This window comes from Panulirus ornatus, chromosome 18 (assembly GCF_036320965.1).
Source record: "Panulirus ornatus isolate Po-2019 chromosome 18, ASM3632096v1, whole genome shotgun sequence".
Classification (NCBI taxonomy): Eukaryota; Metazoa; Arthropoda; class Malacostraca; order Decapoda; family Palinuridae; genus Panulirus; species Panulirus ornatus.
In genome coordinates, this window is record NC_092241.1 from 23,972,303 (window position 1) to 23,995,007 (window position 22,705).

Here is a 22,705-nt window from a genome sequence, read left to right on the forward strand (position 1 = left end):
ATTATTTGTGGTAGACAGGGAACTGTTGATAAAAGGAGAAAAAAGTATAGGAGACAGGACAGAACCTTGAGAAACACCGCTGTTGGTGGAGAGAGGAGGGGAGACTGATCCATCAACAACCACAGAGATAGATCGGCCGCAGAGAAAACCGGATATGAGAAGCAAAGTGAGGGAGGGAAGCCGAAAGAGGGGAGCTTAGGGATGAGATATATCCCAAAGTCTCGCCATGATCACTTGAAATGAGATTCTGTCTCACTCTCGCCCTCCCACACACACAGATACACGTATGCACATGCACAAATGAAAAGCATACATGCATACATAGTTAGAAAAAATTACTTATTAACGGATATTAAAAATAATTCCATACTGACCAATAATCACTACGGTATATACCAAACATCAAATCTATAGCATACAATTTGTAAACACACACTCACCTCTCTTCATAGCCAAGATATTCATGTTGTATTTTCTTTGTACATTATCAGCCTGTAGATCACATATAGTATCCCTACAGATGAGAAGAAACCTTTCTTCTTTCTCTCTCTACTAGTATTGAACTGGACAAGATCAGCTGCGTTCATTTGTCTGACTTTGTTTCTCTGTTGTCCTAAGTCATAATCTCCATTGTCAACAGAACAGACCCAACTATGTCCTTCACGCACGAGGAAGCAGCGGACATTGAGAATTTTAAGTTTCATAAAAGAGACAAACAATGGCGCAGCGGCATCATATAACTCTCCTGAATTTTTGATAATTGGATATGCCCCACCCTTTTGAAAGCGGCCATTGATCAGGAAAAAAAAAAAAAAAAATTTCCATCACATTGTGTTACCTAAACAATCCAATAAACTAAATTCCCACTTGGCTGTGAAATCCTGGACTGTAGTTTAATTATGGCCAGGAATATCAATTCGGCCGAGTGGCAACGCTGATTAAAACATAGATTCCCTTCATCAGGCATGCAGCATCGACCACCTCTAACATCATTTGAAGCTGAGTTGCAGTAAACTTTTTATTTCAAACAAAAAAAAAATGACAAAAGATACAGAGACACATTTACATAAAGAAGAGCTCGATGCTGTTTCCAAAACATCGACTTTCGAACATTTTAGCTCATATAACAGATGGTTTGTTTAGGAATAGATGAGGAATATCTTTTTTTATTAGATACTTTGGTCTGTGGCAGCCACATGATCTACAAAGCTCCACTAGATCCAGTGAAGCCACAGTCTGGGGTTATGATCAGGCTTGACAACGACCTGTAGAAGATCCAGACAACCAGTGGCCTCAGTCAAGTTCGATAATGACCAGGTGACGAGCACAGAGTCCTACCGCAATCTTAGTCCCCCGCCATGTTGACCTGTTGGAGAAATTCTGTCAGAGTCTATTGCTGGCACCTGTTGGTCTCAGCCATGTTCAGTGTCGACCTTGTGAGAACCAGAGTGGGGAGATGTTAGCATGTATTGACATTAACCAGGAGGAATCATGACTTTAGCAAGATCAAGTCCTGGAGGTCTCCACCACCTGCTTGTCTCCAGCACTTTCAGGTCTCCCACACTTGCTGCTCTCCGGCACTTACTGGTCTTCAGTCCCTATTGACCTCCAGCACTTGCTTGTCTTCAGTACCTACTAGTCTACAGCACCTACTGGTCTCTGCCAGAATCGACCCTGACCTTAACAAATACATACTGTGATATACTCTGGCTCTGATAGTGACCATATGAGGAGCAGGCTGCAGACACTGTGAGCACTCTGTGGTCTCAGACAGGTTGCAGGCTCATCATGTGAAGTCCAGGAAAGGGGAAGCCTTACTGTTACCTCTCCAGGTGGCAGCAGTAGAGAAGGTCGGTGATGACGTCATAAACTTCAAGTTGTCATCTCCCATGGTGGCAGTACCTGTCATCCAGGCTGTGGCTCATCACCTCTGGCGCCCAGCTTTGTTTGCTCGTTATTTTTTTAAGTCTTAACCTTTTGATAAAATTCAGAAAGTCGACACATCCGAACGGCATCGCATGTGTGTGGAAGATATAAATAGATATTATAAGACGACATATTAGTGTACTTTTGCTGCAGAGGGAAAAGTTTTTGGGGGGATTCGGAAATTTGTTTATTCTTTCCTTGATGAAAATGATTCCAACCTGAGCAGCAATTTATACATTAGAATAACGAGTCATTACGTTTACAGGATATCATACTGGCACTGTGGCCAGCAGTTTGTCTCGTCTTGATGTATTCATAATCCTCACTAAATCATATGCGCACGTCGGGACATTTTAGGTAATTACTGTTCTTAAATCTTGTTTTGAGTTATGATGAGTTGCCGGAAACATAAGAGGGAGTTATAAGACATTCTATGATGTATTTACTGACCCTCAGAATTAAATCTTGTCAGACATTTCACACGTACAGGTGACTGAGGAATTATCATCAGCCAGATGTATACAAAGACACTGACCTCTGGGAGTATAACTGTGTTCAACGATCATGCAACACTGATTTGTCTTGAGAATTTTATAAAGTCATATTTCCTGTCTAAGTTCTTGTGTTCTACGAATCAGAAACAAATGAATAATGGAAATGTAACCTTCGTAGGAAGTCATTGTGTCCTCTGACTATAGGCGTGACGCGAGTAGTTGGTCAACGTATATTACGACTCGGATCTAGAGCCCACAGCATAAAAATGGCATAATGTGTTCCTGCAAGATTCAGACAAAATCTTCTCGTGACTAATGTACCTTCATATATACCTATCTTTGCTCTCACAAACGCTCAGCTCCCCTTCCACACGCATCCAAATGTACGCAGGACCTTACATTTCCCTTCATCCACACATGCCTCACTATCCCCAAGGTTCCATCCGTCGCTAGGTCCACTCATATAGTAAGACCCTCAACTTCCTCCTGGTCCTCCACATTCAAACTTGCACTGGAACCATCTTCATTCTTCATCACTAGTGCCACCCACTTACTTCAAGGGCTTAACTACAGTCCCACTCACTACTGCTGGTTTGCCCCTCATCATCTCATACAAGGCTTTTACTATCTCTTTTCACCAAAACTTTCGCTGAATATTTCACACCGTTCGCTACCTCGTTCTAAACACACCACCTCTACTATCCTGTCTTCTAAAGCATTCAGTAGTCCTTCAGGAACACGCTACATCTGTTCTTCTCGTCTTCTATACTTGTTACCACTTTCCCATCTTTCCTCACAGTCGCTCACCGTCTGTTTCCTTGTTCTCCTCACACTAGTCACCTTCCAAAACATTTTCTTAAACTCTGAATTTCATTAAAACTCTCCCTCCCCCTCTCATATTTGTTCTCTTTTTCAGTTCCCATACCTTTCTCTCAACCATCTGCCGCTTTCTCTTGTATTCCCCCCAGTTGCTTGCACTCCTTCCCTCCAGATACCAACCATGAATCACCGTTTCTTTCTGTCTTGTGATTTAACTTCCTCATACCTTCACTCATTATGACTTCTCGTCCCTACAAAGCCAACCTTTTTATTGCCACACTTCATCGGGATAATTAAGGTAACGCTTCTCTAAGCACCTTTCAATTCCTTCTCCACTCCGCTAGTTTTAAGTACTGTCTACGTCATTCTTTACTCAAACTTGTTCATTTTCATTACTTCACGCATGCGTCATTTTCTCTCTTTGTAAACATCCGTCTCTCATTTGATACATCGTCATATCAATCCTTCCTCTAAGCGTTCACTATGGTTCTTCAAGAGGACTTACTGAATGAATTTGCGATATCTTTTTTCTTGTAAGAATATTATTGTTTCTTATGACGTGACGCCTCTGTGTGCTGGGAACGTATGACAGAAGTCATTGCTGCATGTATGAAGGTATTAATTCCTTCATTCTGTAGACCTGTCTCTCCTGCAGATCCATATTTGATGGTTCTTGTGTTACAGCCATACACTCCAGGAACCTACCTGATCAAACCCCTATTCTTGCTATACTTTTACTTCGGTTCAGAATTGTTACAAAACAACTTATTCGTGAGACAGAATCTTACTTCTCCGGAGACAGTGTACTGAAGTCTGTTCATCTGGCACCGTTAGATCCATCCTCTCTCTAATGAAGAATATTTCTTACAACTTCAGCAATTCCTCCTCTCCTTCTTCCCACCGTCTTGATAACGTTACATCTCATAACATGTGTCACATGTTGTGCATGTTTGACGTATGGTACACAGTCTGGTCTCATTGCCTCTTGCTGCTGATATACGATATAGCCAGTAACATACATACGCTGGCACAGAGATTCGAACTGACACGAGAGAGAGAGAGAGAGAGAGAGAGAGAGAGAGAGAGAGAGAGAGAGAGAGAGAGAGAGAGAGAGATACAGACAGACAGACAGACAGACAGACAGAGACGAATAACAGAAAACCAAAGAATCTCCCTTGAGATTAGCGTCTGGATAACTGCCATTGTAACCTATATCCTTAATGTTATCATATGGTGCCGGGCGGGACAGAGCTGCAGAAGGCGCCTCGCTATACTCTCTATTTTCTCCAGGTTATCAGGTGGAAGGAAAGCAACACCATGTAGTAGAGACAGGAGAGGATATACATAAGATGGAAAACATTGATACATATGTGAATGATATAAATCCATTTTTTGCAAGATTTGGAAGAAATTATTGTAGTGAAGAATGTAGTAATACTATGTCAGGTATTGTAGTGAAGAATGCAGTAATATAATGTCAGTTATTGTAGTGAAGAATGCAGTAATATAATGTCAGTTATTGTAGTGAAGAATGCAGTAATATAATGTCAGTTATTGTAGTGAAGAATGCAGTAATATAATGTCAGTTATTGTAGTGAAGAATGCAGTAATATAATGTCAGTTATTGTAGTGAAGAATGCAGTCATATAATGTCAGTTATTGTAGTGAAGAATGCAGTAATATAATGTCAGTTATTGTAGTGAAGAATGCAGTAATACTATGTCAGTTATTGTAGTGAAGAATGCAGTAATATAATGTCAGTTATTGTAGTGAAGAATACAGTAATACCATGTCAGTTATTGTAGTGAAGAATGCAGTAATATAATGTCAGTTATTGTAGTGAAGAATGCAGTAATACTATGTCAGTTATTGTAGTGAAGAATACAGTAATACTATGTCAGTTATTGTAGTGAAGAATGCAGTAATATAATGTCAGTTATTGTAGTGAAGAATGCAGTAATACAATGTCAGTTATTGTATTGAAGAATGCAGTAATATAATGTCAGTTATTGTAGTGAAGAATGCAGTAATGTAATGTCAGTTATTGTAGTGAAGAATGCAGTAATATAATGTCAGTTATTGTAGTGAAGAATGCAGTAATATAATGTCAGTTATTGTAGTGAAGAATGCAGTAATATGTCAGTTATTGTAGTGAAGAATGCAGTAGTATAATCTCAGTTATTGTAGTGAAGAATGCAGTAATATAATGTCAGTTATTGTAGTGAAGAATGCAGTAATATAATGTCAGTTATTGTAGTGAAGAATACAGTAATACTATGTCAGTTATTGTAGTGAAGAATGCAGTAATATAATGTCAGTTATTGTAGTGAAGAATGCAGTAATACTAATGTCAGTTATTGTAGTGAAGAATACAGTAATACTATGTCAGTTATTGTAGTGAAGAATGCAGTAATATAATGTCAGTTATTGTAGTGAAAGAATGCAGTATATAATGTCAGTTATTGTAGTGAAGAATGCAGTAATATAATGTCAGTTATTGTAGTGAAAATAGCAGTAATATCAATGTCAGTTATTGTAGTGAAGAATGCAGTAATAGATGTCAGTTATTGTAGTGAAGAATGCAGTAATATAATGTCAGTTATTGTAGTGAAGATGCTAATGCGTTTAGTACTATACTGGTCAGTTATTGTAGTGAAGAATGCAGTAATATAATGTCAGTTATTGTAGTGAAGAAAGCAGTAATATAATGTCAGTTATTGTAGTGAAGAATGCAGTAACTAAATGTCAGTTATTGTAGTGAAGAATGCAGTATTATAATGTCAGTTATTGTAGTGAAGAATGCAGTAAATATAATGTCATTATTGTAGTGAAGAATACAGTAATACTATGTCAGTTATTGTAGTGAAGAATGCAGTAATATAATGTCAGTTATTGTAGTGAAATGCATACTATTCATTATGTAATATAATAGTCAGTTATTGTAGTGAAGAATGCAGTAATATAATGTCAGTTATTGTAGTGAAGAATGCAGTAATATAATGTCAGTTATTGTAGTGAAGAATGCAGTAATATAATGTCAGTTATTGTAGTGAAGAATGCAGTGATATAATGTCAGTTATTGTAGTGAAGAATGCAGTAATATAATGTCAGTTATTGTAGTGAAGAATGCAGTAATATAATGTCAGTTATTGTAGTGAAGAATGCAGTAATACTACGTCAGTTATTGTAGTGAAGAATGCAGTAATATAATGTCAGTTATTGAAGTGAAGAATGCAGTAATACTATGTCAGTTATTGTAGTGAAGAATACAGTAATACTATGTCAGTTATTGTATTGAAGAATGCAGTAATATAATGTCAGTTATTGTAGTGAAGAATGTAGTAATATAATGTCAGTTATTGTAGTGAAGAATGCAGTAATATAATGTCAGTTATTGTAGTGAAGAATGTAGTTATATAATGTCAGTTATTGTAGTGAAGAATGCAGTAATATAATGTCAGTTATTGTAGTGAAGAATGTAGTAATATAATGTCAGTTATTGTAGTGAAGAATGCGGTAATATAATGTCAGTTATTGTAGTGAAGAATGCAGTAATATAATGTCAGTTATTGTAGTGAAGAAAGCAGTAATATGTCAGTTATTGTAGTGAAGAATGCAGTAATATAATGTCAGTTATTGTAGTGAAGAATGCAGTAATATAATGTCAGTTATTGTAGTGAAGAATGTAGTTATATAATGTCAGTTATTGTAGTGAAGAATGCAGTAGTATAATGTCAGTTATTGTAGTGAAGAATGCAGTAATATAATGTCAGTTATTGTAGTGAAGAATGCAGTAATATAATGTCAGTTATTGTAGTGAAGAATGCAGTAATACTGTGTCAGTTATTGTGCTGAAGAATGTAGTAATATAATGTCAGTTATTGTAGTGAAGAATGCAGTAATATGATGTCAGTTATTGTAGTGAAGAATGCAGTAATATAATGTCAGTTATTGTAGTGAAGAATGCAGTAATATAATGTCAGTTATTGTAGTGAAGAATGTAGTAATATAATGTCAGTTATTGTAGTGAAGAATGTAGTTATATAGTGTCAGTTATTGTAGTGAAGAATGCAGTAATATAATGTCAGTTATTGTAGTGAAGAATGCAGTAATATAATGTCAGTTATTGTAGTGAAGAATGCAGTAACATAATGTCAGTTATTGTAGTGAAGAATGCAGTAATATAATGTCAGTTATTCGAGAAAGAAATGATGAGAGAATCGTAATATCGTACGAACATGTATTGCAGTTCCTGAAATGTATTAGTCCTGGAAAGGCCACGGGACCAGACGGTGTGCCAGCCAAGGCACTAAAGTGTTGTGCTGAACAGCTGGCATCACCCATACTTCAGCTACTATTTCAGGACTCACTAGAAAAAGGGGCAGTGGTCTGACAAATGGAAATTGTCAGACATAAAGGCAATTGCTAAGATTTCATTTCCTAAAGTGTTCAACGACTTTAGGCCTATTGTTTTAACGTCAAATATTATGAAATGTCTTGAAGGCATAATGAGAAACTATTTGTGTAATAGCATAGATAACTTCAGAGATGCACTGTAGTTTGCGTATTGTAAAAATCGGAGTGTGTAAGATGCAAGTCTGACTTTTATGAGTGAGATTAGCAAACATTTAATAGACATAACTCACAAGCAAGAACCTTAAACATTGATTTTAGCTCTGCCTTTAATACAATCCAGCCACATATTTTGTTAAACAAAACTTTAGGGATGGATGTAAACTGTAACTTATTGAAATAGATCTTCAGCTGTCTAACACAGGCCACAGTATACCAAGATAGATAACGCTATGTCCAACATAATTTTTTCCAATACAGGTGTACCCCAGGGATGCGTTATGTCCCCCACTTTGTTCAGTTTGTGAACTGATGACTGCAGAAATGTTTTTAGCAACTGCACCGTTTTAGAATAAGGGCTTTAGTCCGCATGGAAGGAATTCAACCATTCCCTATGGTGAACGTTGAAATCCCCGAGGATGCCACAATCTCACGGGAGGAGTTTGGATAGTCGAAGAAGGATATAGAATTTGTAGAATTAGGAAAGCAACAGGCGAAACAGATGGACAGTGTGGTAGTAGAGTGACAGACCTTGAGTCACATGACATCAAAGTTTGGGGACTCAAGGTCCTTGGGACATGCAATAGATGTGTTGATGTTGGAATAAGCTCAAACACCATCACCTTTGAACCGGAATCGTGAGCGGAGTTTATAGTTGGAATAAGAAAAAGTGACTAGTGAGAATATCATGAGACAGCTGGCTCTCAGACAGAAGATAGTGAAGAGGTTTTAGACAGATTGTGTTCAACTAAAGAAAGGTTACTAGAGAGATAGCGAATGCTGGTATAGTTCATAAAAAGAAGGTCTGTTAGAGAGGGAAAGGTCGTGTAAGGGGCCAGTACTACTACTACCAGAGCCCACCCTCTCATTGGCAATAAAGTCAGAGGAAAAACCTGTAGATTCTTAGCACCCCATGATGCCGAGGACTGGGGACCATAGGTTTGTTGGACTCTGTCATGATTATATTTGAAAATGTTTGTGCAGACAGGATATGGCAAGACAACATATGTGAAGAATATAAGCAAGGTTTGAGTAGGTGTATTATGTTTGTAAGATGACAGGACTAGCCCGGTAGTCCCGTTTTGATGAGACTGAAAGTAAGAGGAGCAATGCTAACATGGAGAGTGTAAGATGGTTCCGGCCTCCACTTTACCGCTGCTCAGTCAAGACGGTAGCAACACCCCGGGCGGCTGCTCTCAACAACTTACTACCTAATGGCTTGGTGAAGGGTCGGGGACCGGATGATCCTTGAGTTACCTGGGGTACTGGGAGGGACCAGTACACTACCACCTGAGCCCTCCTTCTCAATGGTGGGTGGCAGCAGCAGCAGTCACACAATAAAGTGTAGTCAGAGGATATTTATTATTTTATCTATTTTGCTTTGTCGCTGTCTCCCGCGTTAGCGAGGTAGCGCAAGGAAACAGACGAAAGAATGGCCCAACCCGCCCACATACACATGTATATACATACACGTCCACACACGCAAATATACATACCTATACATCTCAATGTACACATATATATACACACACAGACATATACATATATACACATGTACATAATTCATACTGTCTGCCTTTATTTGTTCCCATCGCCGCCTCGCCACACATGGAATAACAACCCCCTCCCCCCTCATGTGTGCGAAGTAGCGCTAGGAAAAGACACCAAAGGCCCCATTCGTTCACACTCAGTCTCTAGCTGTCATGTAATAATGCACCGAAACCACAGCTCCCTTTCCACATCCACGCCCCACACAACTTTCCATGGTTTACCCCAGACGCTTCACATGCCCTGGTTCAATCCATTGACAGCACGTCGACCCCGGTATACCACATCGTTCCAATTCACCCTATTCCTTGCACGCCTTTCACCCTCCTGCATGTTCAGGCCCCGATTACTCAAAATCTTTTTCACTCCATCTTTCCATCTAAAATTTGGTCTCCCACTTCTCCTCGTTCCCTCCACCTCTGACACATATATCCTATTTGTCAATCTTTCCTCACTCATTCTCTCCATGTGACCAAACCATTTCAAAACACCCTCTTCTGCTCTCTCAACCACACTCTTTTAATTTCCACACATCTCTCTTACCCTTGCATTACTTACTCGATCAAACCACCTCACACCACATATTGTCCTGAAACATCTCATTTCCAGCACATCCACCCTCCTGCGCACAACTCTATCCATAGCCCACGCCTCGCAACCATACAACATTGTTCGAATTAATATTCCTTCAAACATACCCATTTTTGCTTTCCGAGATAATGTTCTCGACTTCCACACATTCTTCAAGGCTCCCAGAATTTTCGCCCCCTCCCCCAACCTATGATTCACTTCCGCTTCCATGGTTCCATCCGCTGCCAGATCCACTCCCAGATATCTAAAACACTTACTTCCTCCAGTTTTTCTCCATTCAAACTTACCTCCCAATTGACTTGACCCTCAACTCTACTGTACCTAATAACCTTGCTCTTATTCACATTTACTCTTAACTTTCTTCTTTCACACACTTTACCAAACTCAGTCACCAGCTTCTGCAGTTTCTCACATGAATCAGCCACCAGCGCTGTATCATCAGCGAACAACAACTGACTCACTTCCCAAGCTCTCTCATCCACAACAGACTGCATACTTGTCCCTCTTTCCAAAACTCTTGCATTCACCTCCCTAACAACCCCATCCATAAACAAAGTAAACAACCATGGAGACTTCACACACCCCTGCCGCAAACCTACATTCACTGAGAACCAATCACTTTCCTCTCATCCTGCACGTACACATGCCTTACATCCTCGATAAAAACTTTTCACTGCTTCTAACAACTTGCCTCCCACACCATACATTCTTAAAACCCTTCCACAGAGCATCTCTATCAACTCTATCATATGCCTTCTCCAGATCCATAAATGCTACATACAAATCCATTTGTTTTTCTAAGTATTTCTCACATACATTCTTCAAAGCAAACACCTGATCCACACATCCTCTACCACCTCTGAAACCACACTGCTCTTCCCCAATCTGATGCTCTGTACATGCCTTCACCCTCTCAATCAATACCCTCCCATATAATTTACCAGGAATACTCAACAAACTTATACCTCTGTAATTTGAGCACTCACTCTTATCCCCTTTGCCTTTGTACAATGGCACTATGCAAGCATTCCGCCAATCCTCAGGCACCTCACCATGAGTCATACATACATTAAATAACCTTACCAATCAGTCAACAATACAGTCACCCCCTTTTTCAATAAATTCCACTGCAATACCATCCAAACCTGCTGCCTTGCCGGCTTTCATCTTCCGTAAAGCTTTTACTACCTCTCCTCTATTTACCAAATCATTTTCCCTAACCCTCTCACTTTGCACACCACCTCGACCAAAACACCCTATATCTGCCACTCTATCATCAAACACATTCAACAAACCTTCAAAATACTCACTCCATCTCCTTCTCACATCACCACTACTTGTTATCACCTCCCCATTAGCCCCCTTCACTGAAGTTCCCATTTGCTCCCTTGTCTTACGCACTTTATTTACCTCCTTCCAGAACATCTTTTTCTTCTCCCTGAAATTTAATGATACTCTCTCACCCCAACTCTCATTTGCCCTCTTTTTCACCTCTTGCACCTTTCTCTTGACCTCCTGCCTCTTTCTTTTATACCTCTCCCACTCATCTGCATTTTTTCCCTGCAAAAATCGTCCAAATGCCTCTCTCTTTTCTTTCACCAATAATCTTACTTCTTCATCCCACCACTCACTACCTTTTCTAATCAACCCACCTCCCACGCTTCTCATGCCACAAGCACCTTTTGCGCAAGCCATCACTGTTTCCCTAAATACATCCCATTCCTTCCCCACTCCCCTTACCTCCTTTGTTCTCACCTTTTTCCATTCTGTACTCAGTCTCTCCTGGTACTTCCTCACACAAGTCTCCTTCCCAAGCTCACTTACTCTCACCACTCTCTTCACCCCAACATTCTCTCTTCTCTTCTGAAAACCCCCACAAATCTTCACCTTCGCCTCCACAAGATAATGATCAGACATCCCTCCAGTTGCACCTCTCAGCACATTAACATCCAAAAGTCTCTCTTTCGTGCGTCTATCAATTAACACGTAATCCAATAACGCTCTCTGGCCATCTCTCCTACTTACATTGATAATGATAGTAATAATAATAATGATGATGATAGTAATAATAATAATAATAATAATAATAATAATAATAATTATAATAATAATAATAATAATAATGATAATAATGATAATAATAATAATAATAATAATAATAATAATAATAATAATAATAATAATAATAATAATAATAATAATGATAATAATAATGATGATAATAATGATAATAATAATAATAATAATAATAATAATAATAATAATAATAGTAAAAATAATAATAATGATAAATGATAATAATCATAATGATAATAATGGAAGGTTAAATATGGGTGTGTTTGAAGGAAAAACAGTCCTAACAATATTAGATGGATGCGAGGCTTGAGACATAGATAAGGTTTTGTGGAGGAGGATGGATGTATTGAGAAGGAAAGCCTGAGGACAACACGAGGTGTGAGGTGGCCTGGTTGAGGAAGCAACGACAGGGTGAGAAGTGTAGTAATAAAAAGTGTGTGGTTGAGGAGCTAAAAAGGATGCGCCAAAATGGCCCGGGCACAGAGAGAATGAGCGAGGAAAGGTTGATAGAGTGAACACTTGTTGAAGTGGAGGAAACAAGGAGAGCGAAGACACCCAGTATGAGTGGAAGGTTGGAGCGAAAACAATTTTGAGAGATCAAGACCTGGACATGCAGGAGGGTGAAAGACATGCACGGGATAGAGTGAACTGGAACGATGTTGTACACCAGGTTTTTTGACTTGCTACATAAATGGCTGGATTTCATTTTGTTTGATAGCGTGAGAAAACTGATGTGGAAAGCAGTATCTTGTAAACAAGAAAAATTGGATGTGCACGAAAAGGAGTACTTGTTCTAACTCTGATGTACGAGTATGAAACACGAGTATATAAAGATCGGGCAAGGACAGAAATAAGACCAATAAAAATGGACAACTTTTGTGGTGTAGCTGGAATTATAAAGATAAGTAAAGCAGAGAACAAGGGTGTGAGAAGGATGCGTGAAATAGAGAAGTATTTTTAGAGAAAGAAAGAAAGTATGAAGTACCAGTGGGATCCTTGCAAGATCACTTGTTTTTACCAAAGTTTACAAATGACGGGGCAAATTCTTGTCATCAAACCAAGATCAGTCTCTTAACTGACAACTTAAGAGTTTTTGATTCTGCTCCTAACTTGACAGTTTACAGCCTGGCATTCTGAAGATGCAATCACTATCATCCAGACCTGCTATGTTCTGATGATGCTATACCGACGTGCATCATTCACAAGATGGATGCAGCACAAGGCGTCTTAGATTATCAGGTCCTGCCTATTCAGTAGGGTGAAAAGCATGTGTTTAACATGACGAATTATGGCGCTGTGATGGGCTGAACCAGCATATGAAGGACTGGAGGTAAACCACTGAATTGTCAGTGAGCTTGATTAAGGAAGGTAGACTTTGGTTCAGGTACATTGCAGACGACAGTTAAAGCGTGGCTGCCTGCTAGTGAGAGCATTCTTTCATCTGTTCCTCATACTTCATGACAAAGAAAAGAAAATCACATAATGTAGAAAAAACTACGATTTGCATAATTACTCAACAACTTACACTTTCTCTCGTTCTTATACTCTCTGTTCCCCCTTCCCTCTTCCCTGTGTCTCTCTCCCATTATCTCCTCTTTCTCTTCCCTTCTCTCCCTCTCTCTCCTCTCAACCTCTTCCCATTGCTCTATTCCTCATCCTTCTGCTCTTTGTCTATCGAAGGTTCACACCTGATACCCATATGAAAACCAGAGTAATAAACAATATAAGCACAAGATATTATAACTTTGCCATGAGTTCTTCTAGTGGACCCTATCACGGAGAGGAGATGATACGGTCTGAAAACAGCAGCACATCAGGTGTCCTCTGTCCCTTCATGGCTGAAGTAACTCTCTCTCTCTCTCTCTCTCTCTCTCTCTCTCTCTCTCTCTCTCTCTCTCTCTCTCTCTCTCTCTCTCTCTCTCTCTCTCTCTCTCTCTCTCTCTCTCTCTCTCTCTCTCTCTCTCTCTCTCTCTCTCTCTCTCTCTCTCTCTCTCTCTCATACACAAAAACAGAACTTCACGAAAGTTGGACGTCTTGCCTGACATGCACTCAGGCGTCGCCCTGTCATGTCTGAATTCTGAACGAGTTGAGCCTCAGTGTCGCTCCCACCAGCACCTTACCCATCCTCTTACCTACCTCCCACCAGCACCTTACCCATCCTCTTACCTACCTCCCACCAGCACCTTACCCATCCTCTTACCTACCTCCCACCAGCACCTTACCCATCCTCTTACCTACCTCCCACCAGCACCTTACCCATCCTCTTACCTAACCTCCCACCAGGCACCTTTCCCATCCTCTTACCTACCTCCCACCAGCACCTTACCCATCCTCTTACCTACCTCCCACCAGCACCTTTCCCATCCTCTTACCTACCTCCCACCAGCACCTTACCCATCCTCTTACCTACCTCCCACCAGCACCTTACCCATCCTCTTACCTACCTCCCACCAGCACCTTACCCATCCTCTTACCTACCTCCCACCAGCACCTTACCCATCCTCTTACCTACCTCCCACCAGCACCTTTCCCATCCTCTTACCTACGTCCCACCAGCACCTTACCCATCCTCTTACCTACCTCCCACCAGCACCTTACCACTCTGACCTCCCCCCTCCACCAGCACCTTACCCCTCTCTACCTACCTCCACCAGCAACCTTACCCATCCTCTTACCTACCTCCACCAGCACCTTACCCATCCTCTTACCTACCTCACACCAGCACCTTACCCATCCTCTTACCTACCTCCCACCAGCACCTTACCCATCCTCTTACCTACCTCCCACCAGCACCTTACCCATCCTCTTACCTACCTCCCACCAGCACCTTACCCATCCTCTTACCTACCTCCCACCAGCACCTTACCCATCCTCTTACCTACCTCCCACCAGCACCTTACCCATCCTCTTACCTACCTCCCACCAGCACCTTACCCATCCTCTTACCTACCTCCCACCAGCACCTTACCCATCCTCTTACCTACCTCCCACCAGCACCTTACCCATCCTCTTACCTACCTCCCACCAGCACCTTACCCATCCTCTTACCTACCTCCCACCAGCACCTTACCCATCCTCTTACCTACCTCCCACCAGCACCTTACCCATCCTCTTACCTACCTCCCACCAGCACCTTACCCATCCTCTTACCTACCTCCCACCAGCACCTTACCCATCCTCTTACCTACCTCCCACCAGCACCTTACCCATCCTCTTACCTACCTCCCACCAGCACCTTACCCATCCTCTTACCTACCTCCCACCAGCACCTTACCCATCCTCTTACCTACCTCCCACCAGCACCTTACCCATCCTCTTACCTACCTCCCACCAGCACCTTACCCATCCTCTTACCTACCTCCCACCAGCACCTTACCCATCCTCTTACCTACCTCCCACCAGCACCTTACCCATCCTCTTACCTACCTCCCACCAGCACCTTACCCATCCTCTTACCTACCTCCCACCAGCACCTTACCCATCCTCTTACCTACCTCCCACCAGCACCTTACCCATCCTCTTACCTACCTCCCACCAGCACCTTACCCATCCTCTTACCTACCTCCCACCAGCACCTTACCCATCCTCTTACCTACCTCCCACCAGCACCTTACCCATCCTCTTACCTACCTCCCACCAGCACCTTACCCATCCTCTTACCTACCTCCCACCAGCACCTTACCCATCCTCTTACCTACCTCCCACCAGCACCTTACCCATCCTCTTACCTACCTCCCACCAGCACCTTACCCATCCTCTTACCTACCTCCCACCAGCACCTTACCCATCCTCTTACCTACCTCCACCAGCACCTTACCCATCCTCTTACCTACCTCCCACCAGCACCTTACCATCCTCTTACCTACCTCCCACCAGCACCTTACCCATCCTCTTACCTACCTCCCACCAGCACCTTACCCATCCTCTTACCTACCTCCCACCAGCACCTTACCCATCCTCTTACCTACCTCCCACCAGCACCTTACCCATCCTCTTACCTACCTCCCACCTGCACCTTACCCATCCGCTTACCTACCTCCCACCAGCACTTTACCCATCCTCTTACCTACCTCCCACCAGCACCTTACCCATCCTCTTACCACCTCCCACCAGCACCGTTACCCATCCTCTTACCTACCTCCCACAGCACCTTACCCATCCTCTTACCTACCTCCCACCAGCACCTTACCCATCCTCTTACCTACCTCCCACCAGCACCTTACCCATCCTCTTACCTACCGTCCCACCAGCACCTTACCCATCCTCTTACCTACCTCCCACCAGCACCTTACCCATCCTCTTACCTACCTCCCACCAGCACCTTACCCATCCTCTTACCTACCTCCCACCAGCACCTTACCCATCCTCTTACCTACCTCCCACCAGCACCTTACCCATCCTCTTACCTACCTCCCACCAGCACCTTACCCATCCTCTTACCTACCTCCCACCAGCACCTTACCCATCCTCTTACCTACCTCCCACCAGCACCTTACCCATCCTCTTACCTACCTCCCACCAGCACCTTACCCATCCTCTTACCTACCTCCCACCAGCACCTTACCCATCCTCTTACCTACCTCCCACCAGCACCTTACCCATCCTCTTACCTACCTCCCACCAGCACCTTACCCATCCTCTTACCTACCTCCCACCAGCACCTTACCCATCCTCTTACCTACCTCCCACCAGCACCTTACCCATCCTCTTACCTACCTCCCACCAGCACCTTACCCATCCTCTTACCTACCTCCCACCTGCACCTTACCCCATCTCGCTTACTACCTCCCACCAGCACCTTACCCATCCTCTTACCTACCTCACACCTAGTCACCTTACCCATCTCTTACCTACCCCCCTCAGCGACCCTTACCCATCTCTTACCTACCGCCCACCAGCACCTTACCCATCCTCTGTACCTACCTCCCACCAGCAACCTTACCCATCCTCTTACCTTACCGTCCCACCAGCACCTTACCCACCTCTTAACTACGTCCCACAAGCACCTTACCCATCCCTCTTACCCTAACCTCCCCACCAGCACCTTACCCATCCTCTTACCTACTCCCACCAGCACTTACCCTCCTCATACCTACCTCCCACCAGCACCTTACCCAGTCCTCTTACCACCTCCCCACCTCCCACCAGCACCTTTACCCATCCTCGTTACCTACCGTCCCACCCACACCTTACCCATCCTCTTACCTACCTCCCACCAGCACCTTCCCCATCCTCTTTCCTTTCCTACTCTCCCACCAGCACCTTACGCCCATCCTCTCCCTACCTCCGCACCCGCACCTTACCCATCCTCTTACCTACCACCCACCCAGCACCTACCCATCCTCCTACCTACCTCCCACCAGCACCTTACCCATCCTCTTACCTACCTCCCACCAGCACCTTACCCATCCTCTTACCTACCTCCCACCAGCACCTTACCCATCCTCTTACCTACCTCCCACCTGCACCTTACCCATCCTCTTACCTACCTCCCACCAGCACCTTACCCATCCTCTTACCTACCTCCCACCAGCACCTTACCCATCCTCTTACCTACCTCCCACCAGCACCTTACCCATCCTCTTACCTACCTCCCACCAGCACCTTACCCATCCTCTTACCTACCTCCCACCAGCACCTTACCCATCCTCTTACCTACCTCCCACCAGCACCTTACCCATCCTCTTACCTACCTCCCACCAGCACCTTACCCATCCTCTTACCTACCTCCCACCAGCACCTTACCCATCCTCTTACCTACCTCCCACCAGCACCTTACCCATCCTCTTACCTACCTCCCACCAGCACCTTACCCATCCTCTTACCTACCTCCCACCAGCACCTTACCCATCCTCTTACCTACCTCCCACCAGCACCTTACCCATCCTCTTACCTACCTCCCACCAGCACCTTACCCATCCTCTTACCTACCTCCCACCAGCTCCTTACCCATCCTCTTACCTACCTCCCACCAGCACCTTACCCATCCTCTTACCTACCTCCCACCAGCACCTTACCCATCCTCTTATCCTACCTCCCACCAGCAACCTTACCCATCCTCTTAACCTACCCTCCCACCAGCACCTTACCCATCCTCTACCTACCGTCCCACCAGCACCTTCCCATCCCTCTTACCTACCTCCCACAGCAACCTTACCCATCCTCTTACCTACCTCCACACCAGCACCTTACCCATCCTCTTACCTACCTCCCACCAGCACCTTACCCATCCTCTTACCTACCTCCCACCAGCACCTTACCCATCCTCTTACCTACCTCCCACCAGCACCTTACCCATCCTCTTACCTACCTCCCACCAGCACCTTACCCATCCTCTTACCTACCTCCACCAGCACCTTACCCATCCTCTTACCCTACCTCCACACCAGCAACCTTACCCATCCTCTTACCTACCTCCCACCAGCACCTTACCCATCCTCTTACCTACCTCCCACCAGCACCTTACCCATCCTCTTACCTACCTCCCACCAGCACCTTACCCATCCTCTTACCTACCTCCCACCAGCACCTTACCCATCCTCTTACCTACCTCCCACCAGCACCTTACCCATCCTCTTACCTACCTCCCACCAGCACCTTACCCATCCTCTTACCTACCTCCCACCAGCACCTTACCCATCCTCTTACCTACCTCCCACCAGCACCTTACCCATCCTCTTACCTACCTCCCACCAGCACCTTACCCATCCTACTACTCACACAGCACCTACATCTCCCACCAGCACCTTACCCATCCTCTTACCTACCTCCCACCAGCACCTTACCCATCCTCTTACCTACCTCCCACCAGCACCTTACCCATCCTCTTACCTACCTCCCACCAGCACCTTACCCATCCTCTTACCTACCTCCCACCAGCACCTTACCCATCCTCTTACCTACCTCCCACCAGCACCTTACCCATCCTCTTACCTACCTCCCACCAGCACCTTACCCATCCTCTTACCTACCTCCCACCAGCACCTTACCCATCCTCTTACCTACCTCCCACCAGCACCTTACCCATCCTCTTACCTACCTCACACCAGCACCTTACCCATCCTCTTACCTACCTCCCACCAGCACCTTACCCATCCTCTTACCTACCTCCCACCAGCACCTTACCCATCCTCTTACCTACCTCCCACCAGCACCTTACCCATCCTCTTACCTACGCTCCCACCAGCACCTTACCCATCCTCTTACCTACCTCCCACCAGCACCTTACCCATCCTCTTACCTACCTCCCACCAGCACCTTACCCATCCTCTTACCTACCTCCCACCAGCACCTTACCCATCCTCTTACCTACCTCCCACCAGCACCTTACCCATCCTCTTACCAACCTCCCACCAGCACCTTACCCATCCTCTTACCTACCTCCCACCAGCACCTTACCCATCCTCTTACCTACCTCCCACCAGCACCTTACCAATCCTCTTACCTACCTCCCACCAGCACCTTACCCATCCTCTTACCTACCTCCCACCAGCACCTTACCCATCCTCTTACCTACCTCCCACCAGCACCTTACCCATCCTCTTACCTACCTCCCACCAGCACCTTACCCATCCTCTTACCTACCTCCCACCAGCACCTTACCCATCCTCTTACCTACCTCCCACCAGCACCTTACCCATCCTCTTACCTACCTCCCACCAGCACCTTACCCATCCTCTTACCAACCTCCCACCAGCACCTTACCCATCCTCTTACCTACCTCCCACCAGCACCTTACCCATCCTCTTACCTACCTCCCACCAGCACCTTACCCATCCTCTTACCTACCTCCCACCAGCACCTTACCCATCCTCTTACCTACCTCCCACCAGCACCTTACCCATCCTCTTACCTACCTCCCACCAGCACCTTACCCATCCTCTTACCTACCTCCCACCAGCACCTTACCCATCCTCTTACCTACCTCCCACCAGCACCTTACCCACCCTCTTACCTACCTCCCACCAGCACATTACCCATCCTCTTACCTACCTCCCACCAGCACCTTACCCATCCTCTTACCCACCTCCCACCAGCACCTTACCCATCCTCTTACCCACCTCCCACCTGCACCTTACCCATCCGCTTACCTACCTCCCACCAGCACTTTACCCATCCTCTTACCTACCTCCCACCAGCACCTTACCCATCCTCTTACCCACCTCCCACCAGCACCTTACCCATCCTCTTACCCACCTCCCACCTGCACCTTACCCATCCTCTTATCAACATCCCACCAGCACCTTACCCATCCTCTTACCTACCTCCCACCAGCACCTTACCCATCCTCTTACCTACCTCCCACCAGCACCTTACCCATCCTCTTACCTACCTCCCACCAGCACCTTATCCATCCTCTTACCTACCTCCCACCAGCACCTTACCCATCCTCTTACCTACCTCCCACCTGCACCTTACCCATCCTCTTACCTACCTCCCACCAGCACCTTACCCATCCTCTTACCTACCTCCCACCAGCACCTTACCCATCCTCTTACCTACCTCCCACCAGCACCTTACCCATCCTCTTACCTACCTCCCACCAGCACCTTACCCATCCTCTTACCTACCTCCCACCAGCACCTTAGCACCCTATCCACCCTCTTACCTACCTCCCACCAGCACCTTACCCATCCTCTTACCTACCTCCCACCAGCACCTTACCCATCCTCTTACCTACCTCCCACCAGCACCTTACCCATCCTCTTACCTACCTCCCACCAACACCTTACCCATCCTCTTACCTACCTCCCACCAGCACCTTACTCATCCTCTTACCTACCTCACAACTGCACCTTACCCATCCTCTTACCTACCTCCCACCAGCACCTTACCCATCCTCTTACCTACCTCCCACCAGCACCTTACCCATCCTCTTACCTACCTCCCAACTGCACCTTACCCATCCTCTTACCTACCTCCCACCTGCACTTTACCCATCCTCTTACCTACCTCCTACCTGCACCTTACCCATCCTCTTACCTACCTCCCACCAGCACCTTACCCATCCTCTTACCTATCTCCCACCAGCACCTTACCCATCCTCTTACCTACCTCCCACCAGCACTTTACCCATCCTCTTACCTACCTCCCACCTGCACCTTACCCATCCTCTTACCTACCTCCCACCAGCACCTTACCCATCCTCTTACCTACCTCCTACCAGCACCTTACCCATCCTCTTACCTACCTCCCACCAGCACCTTACCCATCCTCTTACCTACCTCCCACCAGCACCTTACCCACCTCCCACCAGCACCTTACCCATCCTCTTACCTACCTCCCACCAGCACCTTACCCATCCCCTTACCTACCTCCCAACTGCTCCTTACCCATCCTCTTACCTACCTCCCACCAGCACCTTACCCATTCTCTTACCTACCTCCCACCAGCACCTTACCCATCCTCTTACCCACCTCCCACCTGCACCTTACCCACCCTCTTACTTACCTCCCACCTGCACCTTACCCATCCTCTTACCTACCTCCTACCAAGACCTTACTTAACTACTTACTTACTTACTTACTTACTTACTCACTTACTTACTTACTTACTCACTTACTTACTTGTTTAGCATCATGAAAGTTTCGGTCAGGAGCCGTGGTCTCGCTCGCCTGCTCCCACCCACCAGTCAGGGTGCCGGGTCAGGAGCCGTGGTCTCCCTCGCCTGCTCCCACCCACCAGTCTGGGTGCCGGGTCAGGAGATGCCACACAACACCTTATCATACATCTGTCGTCGGCCACAGGTGCCAGAGGCGTGGTAGCAGCGTAACGCAACACTTGGCGTCCCACGTGAGCTGTGCCTTACGCCTGGCCGCCAGTTGATGCTATTATGAATGCAAGCCAGACCCGGGACGAGGAGAACCAACCTCACTCATTGTGTCACCCAAACCATGTTAACACGTCTCACTATATAGCCTATAATGTATATCTCACTATATAACCTATAATATATATCTCACTATATAACCTATAATGTATATCTCACTATATAACCTATAATGTATATCTCACTATATAACCTATAATGTATATCTCACTATATAACCTATAATGTATATCTCACTATATAACCTATAATGTATATCCTCACTATATAACCTATAATGTATATCTCACTATATAACCTATAATGTTTTTCTCACTATATAACCTATAATGTATATCCTCACTATATAACCTATAATGTATATCCTCACTATATAACCTATAATGTATATCTCACTATATAACCTATAATGTATATCTCACTATATAACCTATAATGTATATCCTCACTATATAACCTATAATGTATATCTCACTATATAACCTATAATGTATATCTCACTATATAACCTATAATGTATATCCTCACTATATAACCTATAATGTATATCTCACTATATAACCTATAATGTATATCTCACTATATAACCTATAATGTATATCCTCACTATATAACCTATAATGTATATCCTCACTATATAACCTATAATGTATATCTCACTATATAACCTATAATGTATTTCTCACTATATAACCTATAATGTATATCCTCACTATATAACCTATAATGTATATCTCACTATATAACCTATAATGTATATCTCACTATATAACCTATAATGTATTTCTCACTATATAACCTATAATGTATATCCTCACTATATAACCTATAATGTATATCTCACTATATA